Below are 24,775 nucleotides of genomic sequence, written 5' to 3' on the forward strand. Positions count from 1 at the left end.
TTCTCTTCTCCTCTTCTCTTCTCTTCTCTCACCTTTTCTTCTTATTCTGAAACAACCTTATACCATTTTTCCTTCTCCCTAGTTTTTCCTGGCCAGTTATGAGGCTAGAGTGCATGAGTTAAAATGCCATTATACATCAGTTCCACATACCACCACACCTACTCAATTGTCCCTGTAGTATCACAGTATTAGGGCTTTTATGCTTTTTAATTAGGAAGTTCTTATAAAATTTGAGCAGTTGTTTGGTTATGTTTTTAATATGAGCTTTGTCAAGAGGTTGAACTCTGTGTAGAGGTAGCCAGCATAAACAGATGGGGCCATTTGGGTTATTTCACTAGGGGCCATTGATGTAAGCAATGATGACCCTGAGGTAAGCACAGTCAGCATTTGTCCCTTAGGAAGGGAACCCCTCTGAATGTGATGGGCAGAAGAAGCCAGGCATCCCTCAGGAGGTGCTGACACATGGGCAAATGTGGTGGAGGAATATTGCTTATTGTCATGTACCAGGAGGAACCAGGTGCTGGAGATCTTGTTTGTGATACACTAAACACAGCCTTGTCCAAGGTAAGTTTGGTTATGAGGAGAGGTCATCTGATGGAAAACTGACTGACAACTCTCCTCAAAACCAAAGCATTTTGCCTTGGCCTCCTTCTAGCAAAGAGTGTCATCTTCCAGGGTAACAGCACAGTTGTAATAATGAATGAGGCTCCAAAGTCTCATTCTCCCTGCTGGCTAATGTCCCAGCACTGCAATTCCTGGGTAGCAAAAATCATGAGTCAGCTCCTTCTCCCTTCCCAGCAACTTGCTTGAGCCCAGTCAGGTCATGTTTTCAAACATTTCTTTGCAAACAGGAGGGATGGAAACTTCTCCTGCAGGAATGAGAGTTGAGGTTTGTGTTCAGTGTCTTCGTTCCAAGCTGGGACTCGAATACCAGCTTTACATTTGTGAAACGCTGGATGAATCAGGAGAGCTGGTAGCAACAGAGAGTGTTTTTATGTTTTTTGGGGTTTTTTTATGTGTGTGGGGATAGAGTCCTATTTACACCCCAGGACTGAATGCTTGTGGGTTTGAAATTCCACCTCTGCTTTTGAAGTTCTTTCTAGTCTGAAATCTATTTTGAAAATAAAAAAATAAAAATATAAAGTGTATTTAAATGGCACAGCACAATGAACAGACGGTTAAAACCTGTCCATGACTTTTTAGCATAACTCACTAAGTGTAAAAGTGGGAAGTCGGTTTTCTTGAGCAACTGTTGGATGCTCCCCTCTCTTACACCAAAATGTTACACTGAATGGAGAGAAAAAAAAGGAAAAATACTTCAGATGCAGACAGCAAGATGGTTTGGGCTAGCAAGAAGTATGGCCATATGTCTGCTCAGAGGCAGGTGAAGTTAGATTTTGTGGCACAAATGAAGCGGCCTTGTTTGCAATATTTGATCAGGAGTGTCTAGAGCTAGTTCAGGTGTCTGTATGGGCAGAAAGAGAAAGGAAGGATGAATGCAGGAAGGCTGAAATGTGACACTTTCCATTCCTTGGCAGGGCAGCCTGCAAACAACTGCTCCCTGAATATTCCTGTCTTTGACTCTTTAATGAAGAGGTGGTTGTACAGTTTCTTTTTCATGTAACTTTTAACCAAGAGAAAAGAGGGAGCAAGACTTCATGCAAACCAGCTCACCTTAGGCTGAATGAATAATGTAAGAGCACCATTGAGCCTGAAACATGTGGCATTGTTTACTTGTGCCACAGTAAATGATTCATGTGGAAAGCTGCATTTGAACAAATGAGATTGATGAGATTTTTACAGGCTATTTTTGTGTAATTTAAAACAGTGCCTATACTTGATGGTAAAAAAGAAAGAGGAAGATGACACAGCTAGTGCTCTCAACTTTTCTTGTTCCTGATTCAGTCTTTGGCCATTCCCTGCCTCTGCTCCAGAAAGCCAAGGGTTCAGATGAAGATTGGAAGGAGAAAAACAGAAGACTTTGATCTTGATTACAGCAACAGATTCAGAGATATCAGAGTTTACTCTTCAACATTAAACTTTGGGCTCTTAATACCAGGAAAGTTGGGTGGTGGTAGGTACAGACACCTGAGCTGGCTGAATGTGTGCTGGGGGAGGAAGGGAATTGCACAGATGTCATTTAGCCACGTTTGTCTGGGCCCAAACAAACCAGGCTCCAGCTCTGGCACTTACTGTCTCCTGTGCAGTGTCCAGGTTACTGAGATAAGTTGCCTCTGGACCTCATCCTCTTAAAGAGGTGTGTTTTGCTGTATCCAAGGGTCTCTACAATCTCTCCACTCAAGTTCTTCATACCCTCTAGATATGTCTTTAAGGTTACTTAAACCTCAAAGTTCAATTTTTACAGTTATTTAAAGCAAAGGATAGGTTATAGATAAGGGTCTTTCATATCTCAGGAAAAATTTATAGGTGATAAATGTGGCAGTTCTTTAGGCATCTGTTAATATTTTATAGGGGATGTGGGAAATAACAGCAGTCAAAAAGGCAAGAAAGAAACTTATAATGGACTTCAACCAGAGAGCCATTTGGTGCTGATGTCTCGCAGCCAATAACAAATTTCCTTAGCTGTTTCTATGAATAATAATAATGTTTTCTTTGCAAAATAAGAAATCCTGTATGCAGTATAAGGGAACCTGACAGTGGACTTAAGTCTGCTGAATGAGAAAGTGTTAGTCACAAAACCCAAGAAGTACAGTTGCTGAGGTACCAGAGTTCATAGTCAATTTTGATTTATTTTATACAAGTGAAATGGGGCATTGACCAAAGTCTGCCCATTTGGAACTTTAATAGTGACAGCTTTCCAAAGCTTAAAGCATTTTCTGGTATAACTGACTGAGCATATGCATTTTAAATGGAAAGGCACTGAGAAAAATCAGGAATTATTCAAGAAGATCGTGCTAGCTTTTCCAAACCCCATGATTTCATCAACAAAAAAAAGGGTTATGTAGAAGACCACCTGCAAAATAATTCCCTAGTAAAACAAAGAAAGAATGAAACATTAAAAAATATATAAAGAACAGAAAAAGGGTCTGATCCCAATGGAGTTAAAAAAGATAAGCTGTTTTTTTAAGCCTGTAAAAAGGCAAAGTAGTTTTCTGCCTGTTGATACCTATGATAAAATCATGAATGCCAGTACAAAAAAGGGAGAAAGGTGGATAAATGTTTTTTCTGTGCCCATCTGAAATGCTGGGTTGTGGGATAGGAATGTTGTTAGCTGTAACCAAGAGAGATATGCCACAGACACATAGATTTATTACCTGTGGAGACGATGATGATGATGATTAATTTCTAGCATAAGTGTGAGAATGAGTGACTTTTGAAGTTCTGCTACACAGTTACTGTCATACCGTAGATGAATAAAGACTAGAGAACAATAAATGTTCACCAAATGCTGTGGTTAAAATGTTACAATTTGAAAAAATTAGTCACTGTTCCTAAGGCCCATCAGCTGTGATTTCAGTTTCACTATCCTTTTTTGGTTTTGCTTTATTGGTCTGTGAGAAGTTGGCAGGGAGAAGAAAAGAGTTGACTGCAGCCCCTGGCTCTCATGGTTGATTTTAACCACCTGAATGGACAACATGGCAGGGCACAGGCAATCCAACAAGTTTCTGAAGACTGGCAAGAACTATTTCCTGACACTGCAGATTCATGAGCCAATTTGGTAAGGTATGTTGTCGGACCTGCTACTCATTAGCTAATGGGAGGAGATAGAGAAGATAGATTTATACTGCTCACACAGGTGCACATAGAATAATAGGCAGCAGACAGAAATTGCAACAAATGAAGTTCTGATGGATATCAGGAAAAATTTTCCTCAGAAAGGTGACAAAATATTGGCACAGGTTTTTCTCGAGAGGTTTTGATGTCTCTGTTCTTGGTGGTGTTCAAAGTCTGACTGTAGTGAACAACCTAACCCAGCTGGACCTGTTTGGAGCAGGTTTGGCTTCATGACCTTCAGCAATCTAATCTAAATTATTCCAAGTCAGTGGTTAAACTAATGGTCTTGTTTTTTAAACCTGCAAAACCTACAGAAAGATACAAACTGAATGAAGGAATAATTTTAAAATAAAATATATTATAGCAGTGGAAAGAAACAATGCCATTAACTGTGATTTTTTAAACCTGTAATATCCCTCTAGCCTACTTACTATGTTCTCTCTGTAGTGAAGGTAATCAAACACAGGAATAAAATATTGGATGAGACAGCAAACACACTGCTGCTTGAAGTCTTTCAAAATTGGCAAAACCATCCCTCATGTTGCTGTTGGCAGGAAAATAAACCATAGAAACAAAGAATCTAGGCTGGAAAAGACTTTTAAGATCATCAGCGGCCATTAATGTAACACTGCTAACTTTAACATCGTTAAGCCTTGTCCCCAAGTGCCATATCTATACTCATCTTTTCAGTACCTCCAGGGATGGTGACTATCCCTTCTCTGAGGAGCCTGTGCCAATGTCTGACAACCCTTTAGGTGAATTTTTTCCTAATATCCAATCCAAACCTTCACTTGTGCAATATGAGACTTTTCTCTTGTCCCATCACTATTTACTTGGGAGAAGAGACTGACCCTGACCTGGCTCTATCCTTCTTTCAGGCAGTTGTAGAGAGTGATGAGGTCCCCTCTGAGCCTCCTTTTCTCCAGGCTAAACAACCCCTCCTCATAGGAAATACATTCCAAACTGTTCTACGTTGCCCTTCTCTGGACAGACTCCAGAGAGCACTTCAATGTCCTCCCTGAATTGAGGGGCCCAGAACTCGACCAAGATTCAAGGTGTGGCCTCACCAGTGATGAGCATAGAGAGACAATCCCTGCCCTGCTCCTGCTGGCCATGCTATTGCTGACACGGGCCAGGATGCCATTGGCCCCGTTGCCCACCTGGGCACAGCTGGCTCACGTTCAGCCACTAAGGACCAGCACCCCCAGGTTGTTTCCTGCCAGGCATCTTCCCAGCCACTCTTCCCCCAGCCTGTCTGGGGTTGTTGTGACCCAAGTGCAGGACCCAGCACTCAGCCATGTTGAACCTCATCCAATTGGCCTCAGCCCACTGATGAACAATCTGGTTTTGGTTTCACTGTGTCTGTGTGTCAATACATCCGTACCCGGGTTTCCTCTTTTATTCCCCCTGTTCACCCCCTGCTCCTATGACCATTGCAGGAAATAGACTGTATAGCCCTCGAAATGCTGAATTTGACACCTTACATATTTACCTATTTTGCTAAAAAAAGCTGCAATCCAGCATGGTAGTATGAGATGCATTGCTGTCAACCCTCCACAAACCCTCTGAAGAGAAAGAAAGTTGAATAAAAGATTCTTATTAAACATATTAGTCATAACCTTGTAGGTGTGGTTGCTTTCTTACTACCCAGAGGGTCTATGCTTTTACACTACTGTGATGGGGCTGGTTTGACCTCATTTCTAGGCAGGGAAGTCAAAGTAACCTAGCTGACCTTAAATACAAATTTATATGGCATTTGGGGTACCTATATACTTGAATTAGTAACACATGTATGTTAAACTAATGACTTTGGATTTTAAGTGGCACACTAAATATGGGGTCATAATTACCTAGAAACATGGGAAAAAATTCAGGCACCCTGGAATCTTCATGAGATGTGATTCAAGGAATTTAAAGTCAAGCTCTGAGCATGGTGACAGGTCTCCTGGTTTGAAGAGGCAAACATTTATGTCCTGCCAAAAGTATGCAAGGCTTTCTGAGTAGGTGGATATCGTAAGTGTTGTAACTTGGCTCTCCAGACCTTGCTGTCATTGAAATTTCCTTGTTTCAACTTCAGATTCATAAAGCCACCCAGCAAACTAACCCATAGCACTGATGTTTTTCTGGACTCCTGGGTTACTTGATAGTAGCTTATATGGTGGTTTTCTAGTCATATCAGTCAGATAAACTTTTTAGACATATGTGTTGGGACTCCATTTGAGTAAAAACACTCCCTTAGATTTAAAATAAAAAATAATCACCTATCTTTTCTCAGGAGAAACAGTACTGTGGACAGAAATCGTTAGCATATATGGCAAAACCCATCAGGTCAAGCTTTGTTATTTATCAAAATGTATTAGCTAAAGAAACTTTCTTCGGTGAGGATTTTCTTACATTATGAAAATGAACCAGACTGAATTTGTGGTTTAGGTACAAAGTGTCTGAGGCCCATTAAGCACATTGCAACCACTTCAGATAGTCAAAACTTTCTGGTTTTTGTTGATCCATCTGCCTTTGATACAGAAATAAATGCGAAACTGATTTGGAGTTGTGTCTCCATTTCATAAGAACCCAAAGGTTAAGAGAATATTTGTATCAGTGTGGATCTGCTCAAACTCAGGGGTCTGAAAAAATTAGCCAAAACATTTTCTGTGAAGACCTATTCCTTGTTTCTTAGATTTCCAGTATTTTGGGCTTTTTATCCACTTGTTCAAGAAAATAAACTTAACCATGCAAGAATGTAAGACCTTATATTTTTTCCTTAGGCCTGTGACTTGTATGCTTGCTATATTATACTGCCATGGTTTCTCAAGGAGCAACATAATAGTTTCCAGCAGAGAAAGGCTAACTTAGCTGAAATAGGGCATTTGGAAAAGTAAGCTGTACATCATTTCTCTGAATGAGATGAATGTGTTCTGAATGCCTTCTTAAGCTTCCTTGAAAACCTTATGGACAGCTCAGATCAATATGATTTAAAGTGCAGTCAGGGCAGATGAAGAGGGTGTGTTACCTTCCATGTCAATGACCAGCTGGAGAGCATGGAGCTCTGCCTGGGAATAGATGAAGTGCCAACTCAGAGCTTATGGGCCAGGATTAAAAGGAGGGCAGAGGTCACATTGTAGTAGGGGTCTTCTACAGGCCACCTGACCAGGAAAACTAAGTGGATGAGTTCCTCTAAAGACAGATATGAGCAGCCTCAATTTTACAGGTCCTGGTCTTTGTGGGAGACTTCAACCACCCCTTCAACCACTTTTGGAGGGACAATACATCAGGGCATAAGCAATCCAGGAGGCTTCTGGGATGCATTGATAATAGCTTCTTTTCCAAGTGATAGAGGAGCCAACAAGGAAAGGTGCTATACTGAAACTTCGTTCTTACCAATAAGAGGAGCTGGTGGGAAATGGGATGTTCAAGGACAATTTTGGGTACAGTAACCATGAAATGGTGGAATCCATGATCATTAGGGCAGCAAGGAGAGTGAACAGCATCATTACTCCAGGCTTTGGGAGAGCAGAGGGTGAGTGGTAGGTCCCCCATCCCCCTAAGTGTTTGAGGCCCTGAGCAACATGGTCTAATGAAAGGTGTCCTTGTTTATGGGAGAGGGGTTGGAACTAGGTGATCTTTAAGGTCTCTTCCCATCCAAACCATCCTGTGATCCTCTGAGTCTGTGATAAAGCTAAAGATTTGCATTTGCATGATACAAAATGGAAAAACGAACCATAGGTCATAAGCTCAAGGTCTTAATACATGAGATTTTTTAGTTTGATAAAAAAGATTGTGACATTTTCAGAATAACTAGGCAAAAGTGACATTGAATGGATGTAGACTCAATGGTTGGTCAACAACAAAAGAACACAGAGATTTTGGTTACTGCATCTTTCTTGAGCTGATGGTTTAATTCCTGCATTTCACAACAATTGCTTGAAGTATTAGTGAAAGAGTGGCATTTTTAGAACACTAATTCTCACCTGCCTGGGTTTTTTCATTGAACTTTGCTGACAAATGTTTGCAATGAACTTTAGGAGCAATTTTATGTGAAACATTACACTGAAATATCTTGAAAAAAACCCAAAGGATTGACTCATTTTCTCTCTTGCTCCTTTTCATTGCCTCTTGTTTCTCTTCATGTTTAGATGTGTAGCCACTGGATAATTTTCAAAGGCTCCCGGGCTCCGACCTTTGGCTCAGACTCCCACTGATGATGGAGAGCTCAAAGGAAGAATACCAACATCTTTGTCTTCTCACAGAGAGTGAGATTCAGCAAATGGAAGAGGAACACGATATTTCTGGAGTTTGTCAATAAACCTCTAGGTGAAACAAAAGAATTATGTTTGCACTTCAGGTCAGATCTGCTGAGAAATGCCCTCAAACATCAGTACAATGGAGAAATGTATTCAAGAACATTTCATCCTTGTGAAAATATTACCCTGTTACAACAGCCAAGGTCACTGAGACCCAGAGTGATCTTCTGGTCACAAAAGTTAAAGATGCCTGGCGGCTACCATAATTAAATTATTAGTGTTAGGAGAATAGGGAAAGCAGTTTTCCCACAAATATTTATTTGAATTTAAAAGTGACTTTAGACATTACTTTGGTCAGAAATCCTCTGTGTTCTGGTTGTTGTTGTTTTTTTCTCCTTGAAAACATTTAGACACTGAAGCTGGATGGGAGCACCCAGGCCATCCCAGTTTCCACAGCCTTCAGCTTCAGCCCAGCTGAAGAACAAAAGCAACAATCTCAGGTCTGGTCAAACACAGTGAGCCTTTTGGATGTTTGCAGCTATCAGTTTGCATCTCATGAACAAAATCCAGGCAATTATCTAGGCGAGTTAACAGAAAGATAAGACAAGAAATGTTCAATTCCCACCAGGGAACATCTGTAGGCAAACCACCAACATAAAAGAATATTAACATTAGGATAAACTACCTTGATAATCATTAGCTACTTGTTTACATCTTTAAAATCTTTAAAAATCTTTAAATTTTATATTGCTTGCCCATTTGGAAATGTTAATTTGTTTGCTCTAATTTCTGCTTTTTGGATTTTGGTTAATTTTCTTTTTTTTTTTTTCCCTCCTGAAATACTGAGGAAGCAAGTCCATAGGCAAGTACACACAATATCCAAAAACCTACTATCTCAAGGCCTCAGCACAAGGTGGAAAATATGTCTTAGACTACTCTTTTTTTTTTTTGTGGTTCCAATTACATGAAAATGTACAACACTGAGTACCAGGGAAATCATGAGTTTACCACAAAACACTCTGCACACACTTGTGTAAAACTGAAGTACAAGAGGTGGTAAAATGATAGGTATAGTATAGCATATACTGCAATGCTGTACTTTGGAAAACCATTCTAGGTGTTTAACAGTTTTCAATTGTTGTTTACAATGCAGCTATACAAAAGTAAAAAAAAACCCAAAACCCAAATAAACCAACCATAAATGGCAAAAACCCTCCAGCTGTGTCTCAAGTGGTATTTTAACACACACTATGTAAAGAAAATTCAGCATCTTAAAGTAAATTTAACCTGCAGCTAGCTGAGGGATTAAACATGACTATTCTCAACTTGAATGACCCTTTCCCCTAAGTCAAGCTGCCCATTTAGCGCCCTTAATAAATACAGGGATAATTTAAACCATGTGGCCGCAAATTGAAAACATGGGCTTTTGAACTATGTATTTTCTTTCTCATGTTGGAACTCCTCCCTAGAGATAGACTCAAGTCCCATGATCTTGTAAAAGACAAATCTGTGTATCTTTTTTATTAAGTGTTTCATGATATATATTTTTTCAGCTCTGTTGCAGTGGATGCATCTGAAAGATGTATTCCATTGACAGTACACAATACCTCAAAGGCTCTTGGCTCATTTATCAACTCAAACTAATAAAAGGAGGATAATATTTCTATGCAAAAGAATGGGTTTTAAAAGCAGCTTGATGGCTTGGTAGAATACATCAATTAAGTGTGGAGAGAAATTGAAGGAAAAATGGGGATCTTACTTTCTTTGCTAGCATTAGAATTAATAAAAAATAGTTAATTTGTCCTTCAACAGGAAAGAAATAGAGTTCATTCCCAGCTTGCATACCTTGTGGTTTGAGCTGAAGAATGTTACACTCTAGTCTATATTCAACTACTGGTTTAAATTATAGCCTTTAGAAAATAATCTATCATTCACTTTAATTAATATCAACAATCACAGAGTCAGTTGGAAAAAAACCCCACACAACAGAAAATGCTAATGCAAAATTAAAAAAGTTTCTGTCCATTTTTTTGTTCATAAAAAACATCAAAGAGTCTCATCTATTGGCAGCTTTGGTACTCTGTAACCTTAGGCTTCTTTCATGTTGATCCAAGGAAGGTTCACAACCAGTTTTTTTTAGTCGGTGGCCCATGAGACACATCTGGCCCCATCATTTCATCTGTGGTCAGAAGAGACACAAAGTGCTCTGCTAGACTGTTTTACCACAAACTCTTTTTAGTACCTTATTCCCCTGAGACAAATCCTTGGGCCTGCCCTTCCTACCACTGTTTGGAGATTCATCCCTGTGGAAAAAGTAGTGGCTGAAGTTCCCCTCCAGCACTGGGCCAGAGAAGTCAGCTTTCAGGATTTGGTCTCAGATCCTGTTGGGTGCCTTTTCCAGGCCTTTTCCTGTTAAAATTGGTGACTTCAAGACACAGGATCTTCTCCTACAAGTGGAATATTCTTGTCCTCATCTGAAAGGTCCAGATGTCACCGAAAACAGGGTGGTAGGAAACATAAAAAGCAAAAGAAGATGTTTTCTTCTGCAGATCTTATGTGCAAGCACTTGAATGCAGCTGAAAGGTTCAACATGACATAGAAAAGAACAAATGTGCCCTCTGAGGATTCAGTGGGCAGGTTTGTGAATCTCCAGCTGAGAGTGTGTGTTGTGTTTGACTGCTAGGCTGGTGCCAGGGATCATTTGTATTACTTAGAAACTTGTCTTCATATTTTCAGCTTGGAGTCTGTATGAAGCCCTTGGGTCAACAATGCATCTCTTCTACCAATGATTTGCTGGAACAAACTGAGTAAAATTAGGGCACAGTATACCAAGAACTTGTGGTAAACGATTTGGTTTTGACTCATGAGGTAAAGAAATTGTGAAGACAACATTTTATGAGTTATATTCCACCTGAACAGCAACATTCATTTCTGTTCTATTATTCCACCACACTACCAGCAGCTATATAAAGCTTCTCTTCAAAACACAACTCTGCAGCATAATTTACTGAAACATAGCGCATTTATGGTAATTGGCCACAATGAAAATAATCTTTTTGCAAGTATTATTCTATCTCTTAACAATACACTGACTATATTGTGACTATACAGTCATGTCAATACTGTGTCCCATGCCCCCTATCACTGAAAGAGTTGTTCACAGCATATTTCTTGCATTTCTTTGTATCTTCTTTTTCCTGAGGGTATGAGGATGAGAAAGGAGAAGTTTGCATCTTCAGATCTTAAAAAGAATTTCTGCAGGATCTGATGCCTGCAGTTCCCAGCTCTGTGATGCCCTGAGGCCCTGCAGAATGGTAACAGTCTTGTTCACTCTTGGGAAGATAACAGCTGCAGTGTCCAGTATTGCTTGTCTGGGTTACTGTGTAGAGCTACAAGTTCAGTCAGAAATTTGCTCTTAGTGTATACTCATCTTTCTAGATTTGCTTTTTGAGTTTTTAGAGGCTGGTGGAGTAGAGGTTGACTGAGTTTCCTAAGTAATCTGTTTTTTCAGAAGGTTCAAAAATGATAGCTGACAATTTTGCTGCCCAGGAACTTTGTTCATACATTTTCATTTTTTTCTTCATGGTTTATTGTTTAAATTTTATGATTGTACATTCATTACAATAATTTTTGTGAACATTCCTTTCTTTCTGCATTGCCCTCTAATCTCATTCTCAATGCCAGTAGACTGCACTTTTCCTCAAGAAGAAAAGTAGAAGAGGTAAATGCATGAGGTAGCTCAGTCCTACAACCCATTGTTTCATACTTTTATGTCTCTAGCAGAAGAATGGCCCCATGCAGTTTGCTGGCAACTGGAATCTCTGCTCAAGTGTCAGGATTACATCATCTCCGTGGCATCAGGAAAACTTTGGAATATGATAGCAAGGGACAGGAAGGTTGTCTTACCTCTGTCTGAAGTGCTGCCAAATGAAAAAAAAAACAAACAGTGTTGCATACTCTTACATTACTCATATAATACAGATTATTCTAGTTCAGTACTTTGCTGAATGAGGTCCTTTCTGAACTTCTACAATTGCAGGTTTTCTGTGGGTGCTTTCTCTTGGCCTTGTCTCTGCATTTGTCTTTCTTACACTTCAGTCCTGCTTATGTACTTGAGGAATACCTAATGTTAACAAATAAAAAGGGAGATGTTGATGGCTGCAGTTGATTAGGCATCATCCGCTAGTTACTGAAGATAAAGTTACTGTTTCTAGCAAATACTCCAACTTTGAAATGGAGGTTTGTCTTGATTTAGTTTATTCCTTATGGTATCAAAATGTGGTGACAGCTTTAAAAAGAAAAATAACATAGTGCTTCAGGGAGCAAAACCAGAGTACAGCATTTTTAATGGTTTTAATTATATTACAGCACTGTTGGTCTCCTTTTTTTAAGTATTCACTCCTCATATTTTTCTTTTGTTAGTAGCCAGTTGACAAGGGGAAGCTCTTATTCCCTCTTCATATTGTTACGTTCAGCTTTTTTAATTCCAGTTGGAAACATTTTGTTTATCAGAACTATATGAAGAGTTGTTAAGTGGATCCTCATTAGCTTCAGATTTTGAAAGACCCCTTTGGTTAAAGCATAGCACATCACTCCTCCTTTTCTATGCTCCCACATTGATTGTACTGGTAGAAACTTTTTGCCTGTATGCAGGGGAGAGAGATGACATCAAGATTCAAGCAAGGAAACCCTGTGGAGTGAAACATTTCTGTTTATGAGCAGTGATAACAACGAAACAGTTGAGCAACAGCCAGAACAGCCGTGCATGCATGGTCTGCATTGCTGCCTTCAGGGCTTCCATTGTCAATGCCTGTACAAGAACTCTTCTACCCTGACCACCTTTGGGACAGGTGGCATCTGCTGGCCTGAGACCCCGCCATAAATACAAGGCATGGGGAAGTGGTTTAGACAGGACCCTGTTTGGGATGAAGGGTCCACTTACATGAATTTCTGCACGGGGTTATTCCTTGAAAGGAGAGCAGTGGTATAAAAATCACATCTTCAAGGGAACATTCTGAGCCTGTATGAAACTTCCAGCCAGCTTCTGTTGGAACCTTCAAAAGGTCATCTGATGCTGCAGCCTTCAGAAACCTGCCATGAGCTTCAGGCCCAAGGAAACCTTCAGTACAGCTGCCAGTCCTGACAATGTATCTATGGCAGAGAATTGATAGGAAGAGGACCTTAGTTTTTTCACCTGATTTTGGGTGAGATCAAGCTAGAACCAATGAAACCAAAGGATGGGGAGAATTAGTTTGGACTTTGCCAGGGAACTTGATCATTTTGCCACCTCTAGCATGAAAAATTATTCTGTGGCTGATATACTGCCAAGAAAATGCCAAATGCAAGTTATGCATCAGGATTTCTAGGCCAGGTCTTTAAATGTTACCCATCTATCTCACCTTTATTTTACACATTTACTATAGTTGAATGCTTTAAAGGTAGAAGAAATGAACAGTCAATTGCAGGAATAGGGGAAAAAAGTAAAATAAAAAAGCTTAATATTTACAGCTGCTAAATCTATCCTTTTTTATACCTCTATTCCCTCAGACTATTTTCTGGTTTGGAGCTCAATAGTCATAGGTGATTTTAAAATCTTCTTTAAGAAGTTTAATCCTCAAGGATGTAACAACATACAGCAGATTCATACAAGGACAGTAAAATCCATGGGGTAGACTTCCAGGAAACTGGAGACATGTCATCACTGAAAGTTGACATCATTGACCTGACAGATTTTAAGGGATTTTCTTCTTTCAGTTGAACTTTCCCTAGTGCAAGGAAACAGACTGAATTATCTCTTGAGATCCACCCTATCCCTCCACTCTGTGATCTTATCTTGGATTTCCTAGTGGCTTTGTTATTGTTTTCTGCTGTGCCAAGTAATGTAGCAACCTTTGTAAAATTAAGCTTCTATTTTAATAAACAGACACCCTTATGGGAACCCCAAAGACAGTAACAAGAGGTTTAAAAAGCATAACCTAAAAAGAAAGGTTGAGAGAATGGGGTTTGTTTTTCTGGAGGAGAAGAGACAAAGGGGGATGTGATACATTTTCCAGAATGCAAAGTCTGCTACAAAGAGGTCAGCAAATAAAATGGTCCCCTGTAGCTGTCAGGAAAAGGTCAACAGGAATTTAGCTTAATTTACAGGAAAGAATATTTGGGTTCCATGTTACAAAGCAAATTCCCAACTTTCAGAGTGATGAAACACAGTCTGCTTAGGGAGGCTGTGGCTCTCCCCTCCGTTCGCCTCAAGAGCAGGTGAGAATAACATCTGTCGGGGGTCATATATTCCTTATTGCTGCAGCAGTGTGGTGGATCAGATGAAGCTGAGCCTCTTGCAGTCTTTTGTCTATGAAAAAACCAGGATCCATGAGTGAAATGCTACCACTGATGACTCAGTGTCACACAGAGTGCGTCCCCCCCCGAAAGCCTGGTCCAACAGCTCCTCAAGTCAGCCACAATGCCTGGAAAAACAATGTCCTCTGGTATCCTGGCTGGGGACCACCAGGAGTCCCTGGGATGTAGAGTGCTGAGTCTAGCAGGGAATTTTGAGGAAGTATGGTATATGTTTCCTCTGTTCTCTCTCCTGATGAGTGCATCTGACCACTTTTAGAGATGGGATACTAAGCCAGACAAGGCTAGTTCCACTGGGTATAGCTACACTTTATTCTTACACTGTTTATTTTCAGAACCCTGAAGAAGAACCACAGAAGAGCAATACAAGAGTTTTATCTTGTGGATGTCTGAGAAAAGCTGGGTCCCCATCTATTCCTTCCTGGCAGGTTTGTGATTCCCACCTCAGCCATCTTTGACGCTAAGGCAAAGAGATACAGCAGCACAGGAGGTGAAGAGCCAGGTCCTGCTCAAACTTATGGGAAGTTCCTCCTGGCTTCCCCAGGAGATTGAAAGTCATCATGTACTGCCTTGGCCAGCTTTCTTTTGTCATTAAAATTAACTGGAAATATAGCTTATGTGCAGCTACCAGCATCTGAGAATCTAGGAGTTATTTATTCTAATGATCACTTCAGTGAAATACTCGCAAACACTGAAAAGCTGAATCCCCATTTTCCTGTGGTAGTAAAAGCACTTTAAAGAGGCTTCCTAGTCAGGCACTACCTTATTTGCAACAATGAACTCCCTTCAACAGTTCAAATCCCAATAAACTATTCACTTTGGAAAATGGATTCCACCAAACTCTTATCAGTAACAATGATCTGAGTCCCGCTTGATACCAACCACCAACAGGTAGGTTTCAGGAGGAGCAGCACCTTGCACAGTGCTCACAGCATGCAAACATATTGGTGCATGTGAAGGAAGGCTAAGTCAACACAGTGGAGGCTCAGCTGCTCAGATGTTTGTAGGTCTCATGGACCTCTTTTCCTCAGAATTACTCATTTCAGCTGCAGCTGAATTTCACCCGAAATGATGACCCAGCTTGTCCTGTTTAAGCCACAGCAGCAGCAAGGCAGGACAAATAGCCCTAGGGGGAGGTCACCCCAAAGGACAAATGTGCCTAACCCCTGGAAGCAGTTTCTGGCACCCAAATAAAGGGACTGAAGCAGGGATTTGAGCAGGGAGCACTGCCTGAAAGGAACAAGGTCCAGGCAGGGGACCCGTGGGGTGAGAGAGGCATGGAGGGAATGTCAGGCTGCATAATGTCTCTCTTGAGAGTACTGATAGTAGCACATCCACTACGGAGCCTGTGTGGACCTGATCTAAAAGGAGTCTTTGTTACAAGGGTTTTGCAAAACAGCTGTGTATTTTTAAAGTTTTCATTATTACAACATTTTGTAAAGATTTCTTGCAAAACTTCCCTGTTCTGTAGAAAGAAGCTTGGCAGACCAGAAGCTGAAATGCCAGAGCCAGGTTTCAGCAGGTCCTGCAGCAGCTGACACAGAGCGTGGAGGCTAATGACTCGGAGCCATACCAGCTCTGAATGAAAACTAGGGCTAATTTCAAGCTAATTCTATGCTGAATGTTCCTAGTTGTCTGGCCACAGGGAGCCGTCTGCAGATCATTTCAGTCTTGCCACTTTCCTTAATGTTTCTGTGTCCCATTTCAGAATAGAACACACCCTAGTTTTCAAGTTCAAAATCTATTCTGAATTAATTTGCATACTAGGCAGTGAGAAGACCTCACTAGGGCTAATGAGTGATGATGCCAGTGTTTATAATCTGAAGGGAATTTCTTTCTTGCATTCCTTTGCACACTCTGACCTACCTCCTGCAATAACAATTTAGTAGTTCAACTTCAAATGGGAAATGAAATCGGAAACCAAACAAGAACACTTTCTGCATTTTATCAAATGTGATTTGTGATATTTAACTTTCCTTAGTTTCATATCTACACTTTTGTAACCTTTTTAACCCTTTCCCCTCTCTCCTTCCCACACCCTGACAGCTCTGGTTCATTTCATCTCTAAAATTTTTCAAGCTCGTGAAGTCAAAACACAAATTTTTACCCATGCAACAACTTTCCAGTCCTGACAGCTATGGGGGATTGGGTTTTCAAAAGAGGCCAGTTTTGCTGTTGGGTCAAGAACAGACCTTTCACATGCTGTAATAGGAACTAATAGAAAAACAATAGCAACAAAAATAACAAGAATATTTGGGTCAGTTCTATCCCACGGCTACACCCTTGTGGCCCCTGGATATTTGTTCTCTGTTCTGTTCCCAAGTTAAGTGCTGAAAGCCTTAATGTGCCCACATAACTTCAGAGAGAGAGCAGGCCAACTTTGCCAAGATTTGTCCTTCTGATTTAATATGGATACTCTGCTACTGTTTGCTCAGTGAAGAGTGTCTCTGGATGGACAGGCTCTGCCTCTGCTCGCTGCGCAGGGAACAGCAGCGATATTCCAGCCTGTTCTGACTCTTCTCAGTCCCTCCTGTACACAATCAGGCAAAAGACCTGCAATTCCCCTGGAATCGATTCAAGCCACCCAATCAACACAACTAGTCCACAAAGTCTTTGACTGCCTCTACCCACCCTGTTTTTAATAATGCGGCAGGAACAGGACATTATTAAAACCTGGCTCTGAACCCTTCCTGAGGCCTTATTCTCATTACCACTGGGATGGCTTCGGGAATTGGCTCAGAACTGCTCTGTGGGCTAGAAAGTTGTCATCAATCTTTCTCCTTGGACACTGTCCCTTTGGGGGGGTGACAACAAGGTGCTCCATCCTGCTGTGGGTGCTACTGTGCTCGTAGCACCTCCTGCAGCACCTCAGGCCTTGGGATATGAGCATGGGGGTGGCAGATTGGGTACTGGTATTTTGCAACCCCAAAGCCTCTTTCCATGGCAAGGAGGTGCCTTGAAATGTGGAGAGCTCCTTTTTCTCCCACTTGTCCAACCTCCTTGAGACTGACACCCTCCATGCCTCCCCCTAGGTCAGAAGCTTCTAGGAGCATCTCCTGCTCTGTCTCCTTCACCCCACAAATATCTTGTGAGCCTAGCAGCATGTGACCCTTGCCACATGCTGTTTTCAAGAATTTTCAGGGTCTTTATCAAACCATCCTTTGTTCTTTGTACCTGGATTTCTTCCAAGCCTTGCTCCGCTGCCTTGCAGCTTTCGTAACAATATTTCCAGTGGTCTCCCACTGGGACACTGGCCTCTCCCATCTCATTCACAAAGGAGTTTTCTGAAGTCTCAGTCTTTTCAGTTGGTTGATATTCCAAACTACTGTTTTCCTTTTTCAAAGGCTGTGGGTTGTCATTGCACCTCATCTTTTTCCTTTGGTTTCTTATCAGAAGAAAGTTATCTTTCACCCTAACTATTACCAGGTAATGCTTTGGTCCCTTCGGGCTTCTCACAGATTGCAAGATATTTTTGTGTCCTCTATCCATATCTTTATGGTTTCCTTTCTGAGGTTGCTTCTCCTCTAGACCCCTCTGTGCCACTGTGAATGCTCATACAAGAAGATATTCACTCTCTGCATCTGTGACTTCCTTTCTGAGACTTGGAGAGGGATGCTTTTCCTGCATCATTTCCCTTGTGCTCCTTGGAAAGTGCCATTTAATGCACGTTTGGGATTTGATCGCACTCCCCAACACCTCTGGGACTCTGGGACCTTTCATGACACTGGGGGCAAGAGTCAAGGCTCATTTGAGGAACAAGGAACAAACCTCACTACCTGGTGGATTTACTACCTCAAATTTTCTTCTTTCCTTGCTTCAAGCAGGTAGCTGCTATGAGCAGTTTTCTCACTTATACTGAGTAGCTGTGTGCACCTAATTTTTCTCCTGGTACTGGATTGGACCCTCCCCCAAGTCAGGATAAAATGACCAGTTTTCTCATCTGTGTTCTTCTGCCCATAAGGCCCTTCTGCTTCTGCATTGCACTGTGTGCACAGCTCACATCAAGCTGCTGTGACCTCAGAGAAGGGGTTTCAAGGCAGATGAATTGTATCTTTTCCCTGAGACAGTCTAATGACAGCCTAGACCTGAAGCAATGCTGACACCGGAGTCATGGGTAATAACTTTGCTCTGACAAAATGCAAGTTGCTTAAGTAAATTTTATCCTGATTTAGGTAACTGGACAGCGACAGGTATGGCAGCAGGGAGCTGCTGTCTGAATGCTAACCTGAGTTTCTGGAGGGTTCTGCAGATGATGTTACCACTTCTCCTCCTGCTATTACCTGACCTATTTACGGTGTATGCTCCTGTGCTGGAACCACCTCATCTAGGAAAACCCTGCTTTGGCTCAGCTTCAGCTTATGGATCCTGAGTTAGGAATTAATTTGCTGCAGGTTATCAGGGTTTGGGTTGTACACTGTGGTCTCTATGCCCTTAAACCTCCATGGGAGCACTCCATCATGGCAACTTTATTCTTCCTGTTGTGTCCAGTTCCTCTTAAAATGCATTTCTTCAATTGTCTTTTCTCAGGAAGAAGAAGGCATGTCCTCAGCAGAGGCAGCTGTCAGGAACCTGTTTAAAATGTCCTTCTAGGACTCAAATCTGGGAAGTAATATGGTTTTTGAAAACATTTAAAGCATTTGAGCTCCCTTTGTATGCACAGCCCCACCAGCTAAAACACCTTGACTCTCCAAGCTGCAAGATGTGTTAAAGGCAAGTCCTTCCTCCACCCCAGCCTAGCCAAACCTTCACCTTAATCCTGAAGCCACTTGGTGCTGAGAGCACAGAAGTTGTGGGGCAGCCTCTTCTAGCTCTCCATTTATACTGATGGAAGAGAAAGTGGTTCCCTCCAGAGAGACCCCACAAGGAGGTGCTGTGAAACCCCAGGAGCCTGGGGAGCCCTCAGGAGGATGCATATCCAAACCACAGCTCTCCCCTCTCCTGTCTTTGTACTGGCTGTGGGCACCGAGGTGGCAGGCAGCTTGCCATTCTCCACATGGACTTACTGCAGCCTCTGTTTTTCTTCTTTTCTTTTTTCCTTTTTATTTTTTCCCTCTTTATTTATTATTTTATTTTATTTTACTTTTCCTTGCCACAGGCTAAAACATGGTCACAGGGAAGTCAGAGGCAAAGCTGTCATCTGTTTCTTGGGGACCCAGGTACGGTCATGTATAAATGAATTGGGATAAAATGGCAAGTGGGTTGTAGCAGAATATTCATACCACAGCAGATAGATGAAAACTTGAATCATCTCCCATAATTTTGGCTGCTGTAGTAGCTGAACTAACACTGAATCCTCTGAATGCTGACTGAAATATCTATGCTCTTAAGATTGTGCTGAAGCACCCAAATACATCTTTTCCCCTCAGAGTTTGTATGCAGCCCAATGTGTTAAGGTCAAGATCCACACTCCAGAGAGAAGCAGATGGTCTCCTGAGTGATGTGTTTTCACTCACTGAGCATGAATATGAAAAAGCCTTCTTATTTTCCAAGCACATGAAAGTCAGTAATGTAGAACAGTGTCAGGGAATCTCAATATGTGAATAAACGTTTATTTTGGTCTTTGTGCTCACTATGGATTAAATAAACTGAGATTAAATGATACCAGAATAATATATATCATTGTTTTTATTGACTTGGCTCAAATGTCAGAGCTGTGCCAAAATACTGTTTCAATTTGTGTAGATTTACAGAAATTCTGACCTTCATAATGAGCTAAACAAAAGCAATTCTGGAGTCAGTAAATGTTCACTTTTCAGAAGTATCTATGAATTATAAATACCAAATACTCTGTATGAATGCACTTATGGTGTTGCAGAGCTGTACTGCTGAGTGAATGGGGTGAAGACAGTTGCTGGAGGCTCTCTGTGTACAAATTATGTTGAATCCTACACTCTTTAGCAAAGAGCCTTAGGCGAAGGCACCAGCAAAGGACCATCCCCACCCTTGACATTCCACAGGGCACAACACACCATCTCCAAACCTGTTCCCCTCTCTATACCTCCTTCACCGTCAGGAAGTTTGAAGGCCTGTGCCCTTCATGGCCTTTCTTCCCCCACCCCTCACCCTGCAGAAATGGGGGAACAGTGGGACAAGTCACCCTATCACCTAACATCTAGGAACCTGGACAGGTCATTTCGTCCTGGCCAAGGGCAGAGTCACCTGGGTGGCTTCTCTGAGTTCAGGCTGCATAGAGAGGCCAGTATCTGCTGCTTCTTCCCAAACAGCTGTGTTTAAGAGGGCAGGGAGGAATGTCAAAATGTTTTTAATAACCAACACAGCATTTGGAGCATTTATTTCAAGTCTTATTGAGCAAGTGGAAAGAGACCCATGGATTTCAGTGAGATTTGTATGAGACTTTGAAATTGATTGTATATCTAAAAGGGGTACAAAGCAGAAAAATTAGGGAAAATTAGGCTCTTAAGCATTTTTTCCCCCTAATCCTTCACCTGTACCAGCTGTTGGAAAACATCTTGCCAAACATCCTCTCTCATCATGCTCACTACAGAAATTTCCTGAGCTTTTTCAGCCAACCAAAACATTAATTTCTACTAAGACATACAGAACCCCCCACCTTTCTCGCCAGCTCAAGTAACATTAAACGTTTTATTCAAACACAGAAAAATATGGAGATTCAGAGCTGAGACTGCTGCTTCTCTATGAGCTCTGTGTATTTTTAATGTTTCTGGCTAAAGATGTGAGGTAAGGAAGAAGTGGAAGCGAGAACAGTGAATTCCATGTTGAAAGACTCATATGGAGGTTTTTAACAGCATTTTAAAGTGCACCTGAAAAATTTACAATTGCATCCATTTTGTGTGTGGAAAATTGCGTGGTTGTGCAACCTCTTTGTATACAACAAAGAAACAACTGAAAATGTCTGTACAAAATGTCATCTCTCTGTTCATTCACCCTCTTGCCAAAAGCAAATAGACATGTCTGCAAGTTCTGCAAAAGGGCCTTGTAGGAATCTGTGTTGAAAATACTCCCTTTCACTGTCTTTAGGTGTTTCCTCAGTTTGTTCTATCTGCTTATTTCCCACCAACATCTAAACCATGTAACGAGGGTTAGAAAAGAAACCCTCTGACAGTCTGAGGCAACCCCATAATCAACAGTTCATTGGTTCTTAAGAGCATTAAGGCCCAGAAATGAATGCTGCAAGAAACTTTAACTGGGAGCTGACTGACTGATGGAAGGAGCAAACCACAATGGTAGGCATTTAAAAACCCAGCTGGCTGTGCCACACTCGCACTCTTGAGTGTCAGCAGAATGTATTGTACCTCCCCTGAAAACTCTTACAGCACAGTTACTCCTTTATGAATTTTGATAAACAGGTTCCATGCTATGCCTTTTAAATCCCCCAAGGCTCTAACCCACTGTTTGTCTGCAATACTTTTTCAGGGATTTTTTTTTTTTTTTTTGAGTGATATAGATGTTTATTGTTGCCAGTATGCACTAACAGTTCTGGCTGAAAATTGATGTTAAAACATTGTTTTGCTTTGAAACAGAGGGAGACATTCCTCAAAAATTACAAATTTTTCTTTGGTTTGTTTCTTTGGAGATTGTTGCTAGATTTGTACCCCGAGCCTGCTTTTAATTTCTTTTGACTCAAAATTTATTTGTCTCTAAAGAAAAGGGGTTCCTAGAGACTGTTTGCCTGGTATATGTGTTGTAGCAGAGGCCACAATGTATGGGATTAGAACAGAAATCTTATTAGTCATCTTCCTTTGATTCTGGTTCTGACTCACTTGTTGATACATGGGGGTTTTTTTGCCAAGTAAGACTTATTTCCCCCTATTCCTAATGAAATGAGCTTAGCCCAGTGATTATGACTGTAGCTTGACCCACCAGACCATTAAATATGCCTCCCAGGCTTGCAGTGGCTTTGTGCAGCTCCTCAGATTCTCTAGCACTGACCCCAGCTCCCTGTATCCCAAAGATGGGGAGCTGGGTTTTAAAGGACGGGTCTCCCAGAAGCCAGTATGACGAAGGAGATGGTAGATCAGGAGACACTTTAAGCCACAATTGTGTTTAGGTCTGTCCGTGGAAGTGTTCTGCCCCTGGGGTGAGTGCTGAGAGGCAATTCTATGATCTAGAAACTGTGGTTTGAGTGTACCCTGAGGAAGTGGGCTGGGATGTAGCCATTTGATCTCATTCATAGGCTTGTAGGACCACCCCTCCACTGTCAGCCAGGATCAGCTACATCTCAGACACTCCAGCAAGCATTTCTAAAGCCTGCCCTGGTGGACATGCCATGGTTCAGTTGTTCCTGTATGATCTCCCTTTAGCATTAGGAATGTGCTTCCTGATCTCTAACCTCAGAAAGTCCTCTCTACTCAAGCAACTCTATAATGTAAATTTTTTCCTGCATTGTGTTTCTAGACCTTTAATTAGCCCTTTTGCTGTTCTTTAAACTTAGCACAGCTGAATCACACCTTTCTGGGAGAGCAGTTTACCAGACTGCACACAAATACAGTCACTTTGTAGGGATGAAAATTGGTTATGTGTTACACAGGGTGTAATTCTGTTTATACATTGCTAGTCTGGGGCTACTCTCTTCCACAACAACACAAAGTTGCTGTTCAGCTTGTGACCCTTTACAGCCTCTGGATGGTTTTCTGCAGAGCTGCTGGCCAGGCAGCTGTTCCATCCTGCAGTATTCAGCCAGTCATTGCCCATCTGAGGAAGAACCTGCACGCATGTTTCCAGAGTAGCATGTTTTCCTGTTAGACCTTAAAAATACTGGTTTTCCAAGATCATTTTGAATTCTAATCTTGTCTTCCAAACTCCTGACAGTCCTTCCCTGCTGGCTGCCATCTGTATATCCTCTCTGTTCCATCATCTGGGGCATGAATAAAAATATTGAATATGGCTAAATCTGGGAGAGGCTGTGCCACACCTATCCCATATGTCCTTCCACTTTGACTAGCAATACAATATCATTTCAGTACAAACCTCCTGCCCCACCTTGTCTTCCCCTGCATTACACCTCACCAAAGCTGACTTCAGTGACTGTTTTCCTCATCAAGAACAAAAACTAAAATGAAAGGTTGATGCTCAATTCCTTTCCTTTCTCCATGCTCATGTTTATAATAATGTTTGTAAATAATTATTTGCTGTAATAACAAATTCCGAGGTAAATAATCTTTAGGCACATCATTTGTTTGGAGGTAGACATGACATTTGTCCTTTCTTGTTCTCTCGCCATAGCCAAGGCAATCTCCTTCTGCAAGCAGAGCATAATAGTGAGCCTTACCTAGTTATTTTTTTATCTCTTCTCTTGAGATTTGTGTTACTGCCATTCCTTGTTGTTTTCTACAGTTTTTTCTCCTCCCTGCTGTGCCATGGTTGTTCTGCTGCCCTCTGCTTCCAGGGACCATCTGAGCAGACATCACATTCCCTTCAGTAAAACCTTGCCTTCCATGCTGGAGGTCTGCAGTTGTGCAATTTTACCCTTTTATAACCTCCCAAAATCCTTCCTCAGGCTAATCCACTGTGATCTCAACCTTGGGGAAAATGAGATAATTTTGGGCTATAATATAGGGAGGGTTGGGGTTCCCTGCACCTCCCTGGCCTCAGGGGAGAGCCGGGGAGCAGGCTGTTCTCCCAGGGTCGATGGCACCAGAGAGGGGCTGAGTGCTGGCCTTGGGAACTCCTCAGCTGCAGAGACAATCTTGAATTTTGGGCTTCTTAAATTGCCCTGTCATTATAAAGGCAGTGCAACAGCTCAGATCAAAAACCTACCCAGGCAGATTAAGAATGTGTCAGATGCTGAACTCCTCAAAAGTGCTAATACCTTACTGCGCTTTTATGTGGTTTAAGTCGTGCATTTGTTTTGGAGCCAACAGACAGTGCCAGAAAAGAAGACGAAGCAACCTTTGCCAGTCCTCCCTTTGTAAATCTACATTGCACAGTGGGAAGCAGGAGAATTTACTTTAACTAAAGCCAAGTCAGTGGTTTAATCTTTGTAAACACGTCTTAAGTGCTCTGCCTCTTATCTTTATGCTGTGGCTTTTGTACCAAAAAAAAAAAAAAAAAAAAAAAAAAAAAGGTAGAAAGCTGTTCAGCCAGAAATATCACAGTTCTGACATGAAAACTGATCATCAATCACTTTCTGTGGAGCTCTGTGTGTGCGTGTGTGTGACAGTGAGACTGTGTGCTTGTGCTCCTGTGTTGTTGAATCAGCAAGTGGTGGCTTAAAGTGCAAACACAGCTTGTTCTTGCAAGTGAAGAAAGAAAAGAAAGAAAGAAAAGAAAGAAAAGAAAGAAAAGAAAGGAAAGAAAGGAAAGAAAGGAAAGAAAGGAAGAAAAGAAAGAAAAGAAAGAAAAGAAAGAAAAGAAAGAAAAGAAAGAAAAGAAAGAAAGAAAAGAAAAGAAAGAAAGAAAGAAAGAAAAGAAAGAAAGAAAAGAAAAGAAAGAAAGAAAAGAAAAGAAAAGAAAAGAAATGAAAAGAA

At 41.4% G+C, this 24,775-nt stretch overlaps 2 long non-coding RNA genes across 3 annotated transcripts in view; both read left to right on the forward strand.

Annotated features, from left to right (window-relative positions):
• Positions 1-9,190, forward strand: part of LOC107213321 — a 32,750-nt gene extending 23,560 nt beyond the window's left edge. Inside the window, exons 1-3 of one of the 2 annotated variants that reach the window (XR_004497772.1) lie at positions 65-2,074; positions 3,523-3,684; positions 7,869-9,190. This is a non-coding gene — a long non-coding RNA (uncharacterized LOC107213321). Of the gene's footprint in view, positions 1-64; positions 2,075-3,522; positions 3,685-7,868 lie in introns of those variants that run through there. The other variant, XR_001524710.2, reaches the window with a different exon arrangement.
• Positions 9,191-9,773: 583 nt separating this feature from the next.
• Positions 9,774-20,778, forward strand: LOC117244516. Its single transcript, XR_004497774.1, has 3 exons — positions 9,774-14,755; positions 18,855-19,483; positions 19,694-20,778. It is a non-coding gene; the product is annotated as an uncharacterized LOC117244516 (long non-coding RNA).
• The last annotated feature ends 3,997 nt before the right edge of the window (positions 20,779-24,775 follow it).

This window comes from Parus major, chromosome 1, assembly GCF_001522545.3.
Source record: "Parus major isolate Abel chromosome 1, Parus_major1.1, whole genome shotgun sequence".
NCBI classification, from domain to species: Eukaryota; Metazoa; Chordata; class Aves; order Passeriformes; family Paridae; genus Parus; species Parus major.